Genomic DNA, 13,574 nt, shown 5'->3' with positions numbered 1-13,574 from the left:
AGCTCTCCAGGCTCTTCTTTCCATGGAGTTCTCCAGGCAAGAATACGGGAGTGGGTTGCCATGTGCTCCTCTAATGGATCTTCCAGATTCAGGATTCAAACCCACATCTCTTATGTCCCCTATATTAGCAAGTGGGTTCTTTACCATTTGAGCCACTTGGGAAGACCAGGGCTGAGAGTATATCCCTGTCTTTTTCCTGATCTTAGGTAAAGCTTTAACCATAAAGTCTGATATCACCTAGAGATTTTTCATAGATTTGCTTTATTGTTTGAGAAAGTTGTTTTCTGCTTCTACTTTGTTAGGTGTGTTTATAATGAAAGGATGCTTTTTTCCCCAAATAATTTTTCTATTAATACATCTGTTAAGGTACTTACATGATTTTGGTCTTCTGAGTAATATGGTGTTATTAATGGATTGTTTTTTGTATTTTGAACCAATCTCCTCTTACTGATTTAAATTTAACCTTGGCATAATGTATAATGTTTTGTTTATTTTTGCTGTTGCTGGACTCAATTTGTTAGTATTTGTCTGAGCAGCTTTGCATCCATATTCATAAGGGATATATGATTATTTTTCTCTTGTGCTGTCTTTGCCTGGTTTTGGTTGTGGGTTGATGCTGGCCTCATTAAATGATTTGGGAAATAATCACTCCTTTATACTTTAGAAGAATTTCTTAAGATTTGGTGTTATTTCTTCCTTAAATATGTGTTAGAATAAACCAGTATAGTGATCTTGGGTGGGATTTCCTTTGTTTTTTGATTATCAATTAACTCTCTTTACTGTTATACATCTTTTCAAATTTGTTAGTTTATTCTTTGAGTTAATTTCAGTAGGTTTTTTTCTTCCTGGAAATGTGTCCATTTTATCCAAGTTATTGCATTTTTTGACGTATAGACATGGTAACTTGTATTTTCTTGTAGTGTTATCTTATATCCTTTTATTGTCCTGTAAAGAAGATAGCAGTCTCTCTTTTTTTCTTTCTGACCAGACTTTGAGTCTGGTCTCTACTTTCCTGATTACTCTAGCCAAAAAGTTTTGTTAATTTTGTTTGAATCTTTTCAAAGCAACAACTTGTGATTTTGTTGGTTTTCTCTATTTGTTTTTCTAGTTCTGTGTCCATTTCTTCTGCTTTATTTATTATATAAATTTTTTCTGCTTCTTTCAGTTTTTCTCTTTATTTTATTTCTTAAGGTGAAGTTAGGTTGTTCATTTGAGATCTTCCTTTTTTAATACGGTGATATTGTTGTTCAGTTGCTGAGTCATGTCTGACTCTTTGCAACCCCAAGAACTGCAGCATACCAGGCTTCCTTGTCCTTTACTGCCTCTAGGAGTTTGCTCAGATTCATGTCCTTTGAGTCAGTGATACAGGGGATAACATCTATACATTTCTTTCTATACACTACTTTAACTGAATCTCATAAGTTTTTTTATTTTGTTCTTTTTATTCATCACAAAATATTTTCAAAATTCTCTTGTAATTTGAGCCATTTGTTTTTTTTAGAGTATATTGTTTGTTTTCAACATATTTGTGTAATCTGCAAATTTCTTTCCTTTATTGATAGCTCATTTAATTCCAATGTGCCTGACCATTATACTTTATATAATTGAAATTATAAAGAATTTATTGAGGATTATTTTAAAGCCCATCAAATGGTCTATCCTGGTGCATATTTCATGTACACTTAAGAATAATTTTCTGATATATTTTTAAGACTAATACTTTGTTGGCCACATTATTTGCAAATATTTTCGCCCAGTCTGTGTGTTGTCTTTTTGTTTTGTTCATTGTTTCCTTTGCTGTGCAAAAGCTTTTAAGTTGGTTACATTTTTAAATTTTTTTTAAAATTTCCATTAGTCAGGGAGATGGATCAAAAAGATATTGCTGTGATTTATGTCAGAGAGTCTTCTGCCTATGATTTCCTGTAAGAGTTTTATAGTGTCTTGTCTCACATTTAGATCTATAATCCATTTTGAGCTTCTTTTTGCATATTCTGTTAAAGAATGGGTCTCTGGTGGCTCAGCTGGTAAAGAATCTGCCTGCAATGTGGGAGACCTGGGATCTATCTCAGGGTTAAAGAATGATCTAAGTTTTTTTTTTTTTTTTTTTTTTTTAATGTGGCTGTCCAGTTATCCCAGCACTATTTGTTGAAGAGACTGTCTTTTCAACATTGTGTAGTCTTGCCTCCTCTGTCATAGATTAATTGATAATAGGTGAATGGGTTTATTTTCGGGTTTTCTATCCTGTTCTGTTGATCTATATTACCATTGCCATACTGTCTTGATTACTGTAGCTTTGTAGTATAGTCTGAAGTCAAGGAGCCTGATTCCTCCAGCTCTGTTTTTCTTTCTCAAGATTGTTTTGGCTATATAGGGTCTTTTGTGCTTCCATACAAATTCTAAGAGTTTTTTTTGTTCTAGTTTTGTGAAAAATGCCATTGGTAATTTGATACTGATTGTTCAGAATCTGTATATTGTCTTGCGTAGTATAGTCATTTTGACAATTTTGTAAATCTACTTATATTTAGTGCAGTTACTGAAAAGGTGAAAGTTGAATCTGACATTTTTGCTATTTGTTGTCTATATATCTTGTCTTTTTTGTTACAGTTATTCCTTTTTAAAAAATTTTTTTGTTGTTGCTAAATAGATATTTTCTAGGATATTTAACTCTCTTTTGTTTCCTTATTTGTTAGTTATCATCTTGGTAGGTTTCCTAGGGATTATAATTAACATCTTAACTAAAGCAATCTAGTTTGTATTAAAGCTTGAATTTATACAATATACAGAAATTTTGCCCCAATTTAGTGCCATTCCTCAGCTTTATGTCCTATTTTCATATAAATAGTTTTATATGAGTTCATCCTCATAGTTTTAAAATTATTTTTTTGTATAGAAGTGAAGCATTACCAAGAGAAATATATTTATAGTGTCTTTTATATTTACCTGTGCAGTTACTTTTACCAGTGTTCTTCTTTTTCCCCATTGATTTGAGTTATTGCATAGTGTTTTTTCCTTAAGGGCTCATTTAATATTTCTTATAGGAAAGTTTTTTAGTGATGAAATCTCTCAGTTTTTATTTATTAGGGTGTGTGTTAATTTCTCCTTCAATTTTGAAAGATAGTTTTGCTGAACCAGGATTCTTGGTTGACATTCATTTTCTTTCAGCACTTTGAATATGTCATCCTACTGCCATCTGGCATCCATTATCCTATAAAGAGTCAGCTGTTAACTTTATTGAGAATTCCTCGTATGTGATGAGTTGCTTTTCTCTTCCCACTTTCATCATCCTTTTTGTCTTTGGCTTTTATCAGTTGCACTATGACGTGTCTAGAAGTGGATCTCTCTAGTTCATCCATTTTAGAATTAATTGAGCATTTGGATGGGCAGATAAATGTTTTTCATCAAATTTGGAGGGTTTTTTTTTTTAAATGCTGTTATTTATTAAAATATTCTTTCTACTCCTTTGTCTTCTCTTGAGAATCTAATTAAGCATATGTTTATATGCTAAATGGTATGTCACAAGATTCTGAGACTTTGTTTTTCTTCATTTGTTTCTTTGTTTTCTCATATTGGATAACCTTAATTGACCTATCTTCAGGTTCACTATTTTCTTTTTCTATCCAATCCAGCCTGTTGCTTATCCTTTCTCTTTTCTTTTTTAATAGTTTCTATCTTGATTAATATCTATTTGGTGAAACATTGTTCCCACAAAACTGCAGAGATGGTTTCTTTAGCTCTTTGAGCATATTTATATCAGCTTTGAATATAGAGCCCAATGTCTGATCTTTCTCAGGAATAATTTTCTATTGACTGATTTCCCCTCCTCCCTCACCCCGTGCAGGGGTCATGCTTTTGTTTTTGTTTGTTTGTTTTGTGTGTGTCTCATATTGCTTTCGGAGAAGGCAATGGTACCCCACACCAGTACTCTTGCCTGGAAAATCCCATGGACGGAGGAGCCTGGTAGGCTGCAGTCCATGGGGTCGCTAGGAGTTGGACACGCCTGAGTTTCTTCACTTTCACTCTTCACTTTCATGCACTGGAGAAGGAAACGGCAACCCACTCCAGTTTTCTTGCCAAGAGAATCCCAGAGATGGGGGAGCCTGGTGGGCTGCCGTCTATGGGGTCGCACAGAGTTGGACACGACTGAAGAGACTTAGCAGCAGCAGCAGCATATTGCTTTATTAAAACTTACACATTTTAGATAGTATAATATGGGATCCAGTGATGCAGATCACCTCCTCCCCTAAAGTTTGTGTTATTGCTGATTGTTAAGTTGTTTTTTGTTATTCTTCTTGCTATTTGTTTTTGGTCTTTCCTGGACTAATTCTATAAGGTCTGTAGTCTTTGTGTTTGTGTGGCCACTGAATGCCCTGCTTGGCTACTTTCATTTTCAGCTAATAATTTGAAAGAGATTTCCTTAAATGTTTTGAGCTGGTAAGTTTCCCAGTCTTAGCAGAAGAGCACTGTGTTTGTTTTGATATTTGCTTTCAGTGCTCAGGCAAGCAGTTTATAACTCTGTCTTAGCTTTCTTTCACTTCCTCCTTGTCAGAGATTCAAGGTCAGATAGAGCTGAGAGATTAGGTCTTTTGTTTTTACTTGGCATGAATACAAGCCTTTATATGGGCATTATCTTCTTGGTTTCTAGGAATACATTAAGGCTTTAAAAGTCTATTGATCTCATTCTCCGTTTTTAACTTTTAAGTTTTTGGTCACCCCCTTTTTAGTCCCCAACTGTTGCCACCTCAGGCAAATAGATGGGGAAAAAATGGAAACAGTATCAGGTTTTATATTTTTGGGCTCCAAAAATATAAAATATATTTTGTGACTGCAGTCACAAAATTAAAAGACACTTGCTCTTTGGAAGAAAAGCCATGACAAAACTAGACAGCATATTAAAAAGCAGAGACACTGCTTTGCCAACAAAGATGTGTATGGTCAAAGCTATGGTTTTTCCACATTTGTAGTCACATACAGATGTGAGAGTTGGATTATAAGGAAGGTTGAGTGCTGAAAAATTGATGCTTCCAAACTGTGGTGTTGAAGAAGACTCTTGACGGTCCCCTGGACTGTAAGGCAATCAAGCCAGTCAATCCTGAAGGAAATCAGTCTTGAATACTCATTCGAAGGACTGATGCTGATGCTCCAATACTTTGGTCACTTGATGGGAAGAGCTGACTCATTGGAAAAGACCCTGATGCAGGGAAAGATTGAGGGCAGGCTGAGAAGAGGATGACAGAGGATGAGATGTTTGGATGGCATCACCGACTCAATGGGCATAAGTTTGAGCAAACTCTGGGAGATCATAAAGGACAGGGAGGCCTGGTGCACTGCAGTCCATGGGGTAGTAAAGAGTCAGACTCCACTTACTGACCAAAGAACAACAGGCAGATGAAATTTTAAACAATTGTCACTGATTGTTTTAGGTAAAGACCCTGGTATAGCTGTTTGTTGTTGTTTAGCTGCTAATTTGTGTCCAACTCCTTTGTGACCCCATGAACTGCAGCCCACCAGGCTCCTCTATGCATGGGATTTCCCAGGCAAGAATACTGGAGTGGGTTGCCATTTCCTTCTCCAGAGGGTCTTCCTGACCTCTGGACTGAACCTGCAGAATGGCAACCTATCCATTATTCTTGCCTGGGAAATCCCATGAACAGAGGAGCCTGGTGGGCAACAGTCCTTGGGATCACAAACAGTTGGACATGATTGAGCAATTGAGTACACATCCTGTCTTATCAAATTCAATGATGAATTTACTGTGGCTATGATTCCCTACATTTTTTCATTCCTGAAAAAAATATATATCACATAATGTAAAAACAAAATGAATAGCATATTCTTTATTTTTCATCTTACTGTAAATTGCTTTCTAGTTCTGGAACATGTTCAGAACATTTTTTAACAAATTAAATTTTGCCTTCTTCAATAAAAGAATAATATGTCCTCTATGGTGTACAAATGTTGTAGTTCAATTCTGTATTTAAACTTATGCTCCAACATTGTGGATTATATATTTTCTTTATATAACTACTAAATTACAGAACTTCCAGATGCTCTTACTTATAAACAAGTCTGTATCTAAGCATTATCTACTTAACCTACATCCAGAATAAAAAGAACCTATATATCACCCATAAAGAAAATTGTTGCAATGCCTCATAACCAAAATGTATGGTTATATAACTCTTTGCCACCATAAAAAAATCTTGTACAGAATTGAGAAAAATCCCTATATGTTTTACCAGGGAAAATACAAAAATCTGCTCTCTGAAATAATGTGATCCTAATTATAAGGTGAGAAATAATATGCTTAAGGTATTATTATCACTATTTTTATTTGCAAAGCAAATTCTCAGTAACTTACAGTCATTAGATGGCTGTTACACCCACTTCCTAGGATTACCGTTTCATTTTCAGTGTTTTATTAACTCATCTATCTGCCTAGTATCTGCTAATTGTGTTCTCTGTATACCCACTGATTCATAACTTCATTTATTTACTTCATACCTATTAGGTATCAGCTATAAGCTCTTTAAGGGAAGGGACTAGATCTTATTCCTTTTTGTCTATTTTCTAGCACAGTGGCTATAATGAAAAAAACAAAACTAGAAAAATATAAAGCAATGCAATATTTTAGTATTACATGGTTATCTTTGAGATTACAAATTGGTTGTTCCATACAAAATTGTTAATATTTGATCATTTTTTACTTTCCAAAATGTAACTTCATGTGATCTGCCTTAGTATAGTTATGTGTAGAAGAACCAAATGATCAGACACCAACTCAGAACAGGTCAAATCTGACCTCATTTTAGGATTTAGTTTGGAAGCAGGGAATTGGTGATTATCACCTTCAAGTATATGTACCCCCATGTTCGTCACAGCATAATCACAATAGTGAACAATGATATGGAAGAAGTCTGCATGTCCAATAACGGATGAAACAATAAAGAAAATGTGACACACACCCATAAACACACACACTGGAATATTATTCAGCCATAAGAAAGAAGAGAATCAGTCTTTTGTCTTATAACAATAGAGCTTGAAGACCTTATACTGAGTGAAATAGACAAAAATAAATACTGTATGATGTCATCCTTATGTGAAATCTGAAAACACTGACCCCATAAATAAGAGAGTAGAAGAATGGTTGCCAGGAGTCTGGGGTGAGGGTAATGGGGTGATGTTGATTGAAGAATATAAACTTCCAATTACAAATTGAATAAGTCCCAAAGATCTAGTTTAAAGCATGATAAATATCATTAATAGAACTATATTATTTACTTGAAACTTGCTAAGAGAGCAAATCTTGAAAGTTTTCAGTAGGCTACAAAAAGCAGGTAATTATATGAGGTGATAGAAGTTATAACTAACCCTATTGTGGTAGTCATTTCACAATATATATGTGAATCAAGTTGTCATGTTCTATGCCTTAGACAGTATACAAATTGTATCTCAGTTATCTGGAAAATATGTAAAGAATAAGAATTACTGTTTAATTGTACATTTTTACTCTTTTTCTCCCTTTAATTTACTTATTATGGATAAAATCTGTTCATTTTTAGACAGATAATATTTTAGATAACACTTGCATGCCACATATATCAGTTAAGATAATTTCTACTGGAAGAAACTGAAAACCTGACTTCAGCTAGCCTAATGAGTGAGGACATTTTAAGCTTCCAACTAGGAACCCAGAGGAGTATGTATCCCAGTATCAGCCTAGGTATATGGTTCTGTTTTATTCTAATTCCCTCATTTATATTCTTTAGTTGCTGGGTTTGTGTCTTGTACACTGATGTACAAAAACAATGGAGGCCATCTTCTATATTTGCTTTCTCTCGAGTGTGATTCCTTTCCAGAAATCCCAGGCTCTTTATATCTGTTCCCATGTCTGGGACTTTAGATTAGCCCTCATTTCTGAACCTTTCTATGCCAAGGTGTTAAAATTCACTGAGACTCTTCAGACTACTCTAAGAAACATTGGTTTATGCCATTGTATGAGAGATACAATGGTATTTATTATTAAAATGAATGTGCATTTGGGTATTTTCTATTCAGTGCAGAGAAAGATGAAATGCTATGAAAGAAGAAAATGACAGGTGCATTTCAGCTAACTGCCAACTCACGATACACAGTGAAATGCAGAAAGATTCCATGGGAGAACTAAAGAAACTCTCATCTCCTATGGCTACAGGGAAAATTTTGTTAAAAATTATTCCCAAAACCTGAATGGAAAAACACTGTAATGACTAGGTAAATGCTCAGCTAATGTACAAAACTGGATATGACATCTGGTGAAGCTAGCCTACTGTATTTCAAGATAAAATATATAATTTGAACCAATGGCCATTTTGTGGGACTATATCCCTGACAGGTAGAATATGTTGGCTTGCAAACCACTGCATGGAAATAAGATTTACTTCTCTCTTTGTAACTTCCCATGGGCCGTTTGGGAATTTGTGTTTCTATGTGCACAACTTTAGGCACCATTGGAATAAAGAAACTGATTCTTAAAGAATGGTGTTTTGGAGGAAAAGGGAGAGGGGAGAGTGTGATTCTCTCAGGAAACACAAGAAAGGGTCCATTAGTCCCTACTCTTAGGTTTGTGTCTCCTGCCTTGTCACCTTGGACTCCTCTTGACAGAGAAACAGGCAGGAAAAAAGATTTTATGTCTGCGTTCATTAATATTATCTTGAATGCCAACATGAAGATTCAGAAACAAGGTAGATTATTATTATTTATATAGTGTATTAACTTCTTAGGGCTCACTTTGCCTTTATTCTTACCTTTGGGATGATGTGAGAGGAACCAGATACAATTTGGCATGTAACAGGATCTACTGTAGGCAGGTATCACAAAAAATAAATGTGACATTTATAGGGAAGAAAGAGGCAGCTTTCCTTCCTTTCCTTCTAAGAGTTTCTTTGGAAATATAATGGGAAGAGTCCTCACACTTTGGAATCGAAGTAAATGTTTGCAGAGAAAGACAAGATGATTGTATATGGCTTTACAACTCAAGGGATATCTTCGTATGTCAGAGAGTAAGAGGATCTGAATAGTACAAGGGGTGCAGTGTAGCAAATACTGGTGCCACATCTACATCCTATCAGTGTGCTCCAGACCATTTCCAGCTGACAGCACTTGTATTTCTTTGCCTAAAAAATCGTTTTTACTGAAGACTTGGAAGTTACTTTTCAAAGGTAACAGGTTTGAATATGAGTATAATCAATATTCCGTAAGGGTATATCTATGTCATGACTAAAGAAATCTGAATAAAAACCCCAGCTTTTTGCTTGTGCTGAGAGGCCTATCTTTACATTTCTCAAAGATTATTTGTGTGGAATTACATTTATAAAAATACAGTCTTAATTGACAGCATTACCAGAATGACCTCTAGGTGCATTATCCCGCAGGGATCTGTGATCATGCTCTTTTTTGATAGCATGACTGCTTTTTGGGAGGCAGATATGAAACTTAGAAAACTAACTGATAAGCTGAAGGCTGATGTTGGATCTCCATAAGGAAAATTGTTATAACTCACCTGGTTTTCAGACCTAAGTTCACAAATCCTGAGCATTTGTGTTGAAATGGAGGCTGAATCTCTTTGACAAAAGACTTGTAACACTATTTATTGTAAACTCTCCCCAAAGAAATCTACTGCCATTTAGTAGAGTAACTGTATACTTGGAAAAAGAATATATAAAATTCTTTTATTTTTTAATTTATTTATTTTAATTGGAAGCTAATTACTTTACAGTATGGTGGTGGTTTTTTGCCATACATTCACACAAATCAGCCATGGGTGTACATGTGTTCCCCATCCCGAACCCCCCTCCCACCTCCCTCCCCATCCCATCCCTCAGGGTGATCCCAGTGCACCAGCCCTGGGCACCCTGTCTCATGCATTGAATCTTGATTGGTGATCTGTTTCACATATAATAATACACATGTTTCAATGCTATTCTCTCAAATCACCCCACCCTCGCCTTCTCCCACAGAGTCCAAAAGTCTGTTCTGTACATCTGTGTCTCTTTTGCTGTCTTGCATATAGGGTCATCGTTACCATCTTTCTAAATTCCATATACATGTGTTAGTATACTGTATTGGTGTTTTTCTTTCTGACTTACTTTGCTCTGTATAATGGGCTCCAGTTTCATCCACCTCATTAGAACTGATTCAAATGCATTCTTTTTAATGGCTGAGTAATATTCCATTGTGTATATGTACCACAGCTTTCTTATCCATTTGTCTGCAGAAGGACATCTAGGTTGCTTCCATGTCCTGGCTATTGTAAACAGTGCTGTGATGAACATTGGGGTACACATGTCTCTTTCAGTTCTGATTTCCTCAGTGTGTACACCCAGCAGTGGGATTGCTGGGCCATATGGCAGTTCTAGTTCCAGTTTTTTAAGGAATCTCCACACTGTTCTCCATAGTGGCTGTACCAGTTTGCATTCCCACCAGCAGTTTAAGAGGGTTCCCTTTTCCCCACAGCCTCTCCAGCATTTATTGTTTGTAGACTTCTTGATAGCAGCCATTCTGACTGGCATGAGATGGTACCTCATTGTGGTTTTGATTTGCGATAATAAGTGATGTTGAGCATCTTTTTATGTGTTTGTTAGCCATCTGTATGTCTTCTTTGGAGAAATGTCTGTTAGTTCTTTGGCCCATTTTTTTATTGGGTTGCTTATTTTTCTGGAAATGAGCAGCAGGAGTTGCTTGTATATTTTTGAGATTAATTCTTTGTCAATTGCTTCATTTGCTATTATTTTCTCCCATTCTGAAGACTGTCTTTTCACCTTGCTTATAGTTTCTCTCATTGTGTAAAAGCTTTTAAGTTTAATTAGGTCCCATTTGTTTATTTTTGCTTTTATTTTCATTACTCTGCGAGGTGGGTCATAGAGGATCCTGCTATGATTTATGTCAGAGAGTGTTTTGCCTATGTTTTCCTCTAGGGGTTTTATAGTTTCTGGTCTTACATTTAGATCTTTAATCTATTTTGAGTTTATTTTTGTGTATAGTGTTAGAAAATGTTCTGCTGCTGTTGCTAAGTTGCTTCAGTCGTGTCTGACTCTGTGTGACCCCATAGACTGCAACTTACCAGGCTCTTCTGTCCCTGAGATTCTCCAGGCAAGAATACTGGAGTGGGTTGCCATTTCCTTCTCCAATGCATGAAAGTGAAGTTACTCAGTCATGTCCGACTCTTAGCGACCCCATGGACTGTAGCCTACCAGGCTCCTCCATCCATGGGATTTTCCAGGCAAGAGTAGTGGAGTGGGGTGCCGTTGCCTTCTCCAGAAAGTGTTCTAGTTTCATTCTTTTACAAGTGGTTGACCAGTTTTCCCAGCACCACTTGTTAAAGAGATTGTCTTTCCTCCATAGTATATTCTTGGCTCCTTTGTCAAAGATAAGGTGTCCATAGGTGCATGGATTTATCTCTGGGCTTTCTGTTTTGTTCCATTGATCTATATTTCTGTCTTTGTGCCAGTATCATACTGTAGCTTTGTAGTATAGCCTGAAGTCAGGCAGGTTGATTCCTCCAGTTCCATTCTTCTTTCTCAAGATTGCTTTGACTATTTGAGGTTTTTTTGTATTTCCACACAAATTGTGAAATTATTTGTTCTAGTTCTCTGAAAAATACTGTTGGTATCTTGATAGGGATTGCTATCAAGATAGAAATCTATAGATTCACTATATTGATTCTTCTGATCCATGAGCATGGTATATTTCTCCATCTATTTGTGTCATCTTTGATTTCTTTCATCAGTGTTTTATAGTTTTCTATATATAGGTCGTCTTTGGTTTCTTTCAGTTCAGTTCAGTTGCTCAGTTGTGTCCAACTCTTTGCAACCCCATGAATCACAGCTCGCCAGGCCTCCCTGTCCATCACCAACTCCTGGCGTTTACTCAAACTCATATCCATCGAGTTGGTGATGCCATCCAACCATCTTATCCTCTGTCATCCCCTTCTCCTCCTGCCCCCAACCCCTTCTAGCATCAGGGTCTTTTCCAATGGGTAGATCTAGTCCTACGTATTTTATTCTTTTTGTTGTAATGGTGAATGGAATTTTCCCCTTAATTTCTGTTTCTGTTTTCTCATTGTCAGTGTATAGGAATGGAAGGGATTTCCGTGTGTTAATTTTATATCTTGAAACTTTACTATATTCATTGATTAGCTCTAGTAATTTTCTGGCGGAGTCTTTAGGGTTTTCTATGTAGAGAATCATGTCATCTGCAAACAGAGTTTTACTTCTTCTTTTCCAATCTAGATTTCTTTTATTTCTTTTTCTTCTATGATTGCTGTCGCTAAAACTTCCAAAACTATGTTGAATAGTAGTGGTAAGAGTGGGCATCCATGTCTTGTTCCTGACTTTAGGGGAAATGCTTTCAATTTTTCATCATTGAGGAGAATGTTTGCTTGGGTTTATCATATATGGCTTTTATTATGTTGAGGCATGTTCCTTCTATGCCTGCTTTCTGGAGGTCTTTTTTTTTTTTTAATTTTAAATGGATGTTGAATTTTGTCAAAGGCTTTCTCTACATCTATTGAGATAATCATATGGTTTTTATGTTTCAGTTTATTAATCTGGTGTATCACATTGATTGATTTGTGAATACTGAAGAATCCTTGCATCCCTGGCATAAAACCCACCTGGTCATGATGTATAATCTTTTCAATACATTGTTGGATTCTGTTTGCTAGAATTTTGTTAAGGATTTTTGCATCTATGTTCATCAGTGATATTGGCCTGTAGTTTTCTTTTTTTGTGGCATCTTTGTCTGGTTTTGGAATTTGGGTGATGGTTGCCTCATAGAATGAGTTTGGAAGTTTACCTTCTTCTGCAAATTTCTGGAAGAGTTTGAGTAAGAGTTGAGTAAGAGTTGAGTAAGTTTAGCTCTTCTCTAAATTTTTGGTAGAATTCATTTGTGAAGCCATCTGGTCCTGGACTTTTGTTTGTTGGAAGATTTCTGGTTACAGTTTTGATATCTGTGCTTGTGATGGGTCTGTTAAGATTTTTCTATTTCTTCCTGGTTCAGTTTTGGAAAGTTATACTTTTCTAAGAATTTGTCCATTTCTTCCAAGTTGTCCATTTTATTGGCATATAATTGCTGATAGTAGTCTCTTATGATCCTTTGTATTTCTGTGTTGTCTGTTATAATTTCTCCATTTTCATTTCTAGTTTTGTTGATTTGATTCTTCTCCCTTTTTTTCTTGGTGAGTCTGGCTAATGGTTTGTCTATTTATCTTCTCAAAGAACCAGCTTTTAGCTTTGTTGATTTTTGCTATGGTCTCCTTTGTTTCTTTTGCATTTATTTCTGCCCTAATTTTTATGATTTCTTTCATTCTACTAACCCTGGGGTTCTTCCTTTCTTCTTTTTCCAGTTGCTTTAGATGTAGGGTTAGGTTATTTATATGATTTATCTCCTGTTATAATTTATCTCCTGTTTCTTGAGGTAGGCTTGCATTGCTGTGAACCTTCCCCTTAGCACTGCTTTTACTCAATCCCATAGGTTTGGGGTTGTTGAGTTTTCACTTCTATGCACATTTTGATTTCTTTTTTGAGTTATTCTGT

This window comes from Odocoileus virginianus, chromosome 21, assembly GCF_023699985.2.
Source record: "Odocoileus virginianus isolate 20LAN1187 ecotype Illinois chromosome 21, Ovbor_1.2, whole genome shotgun sequence".
NCBI classification, from domain to species: Eukaryota; Metazoa; Chordata; class Mammalia; order Artiodactyla; family Cervidae; genus Odocoileus; species Odocoileus virginianus.
This window is presented reverse-complemented; position numbering follows the sequence as displayed.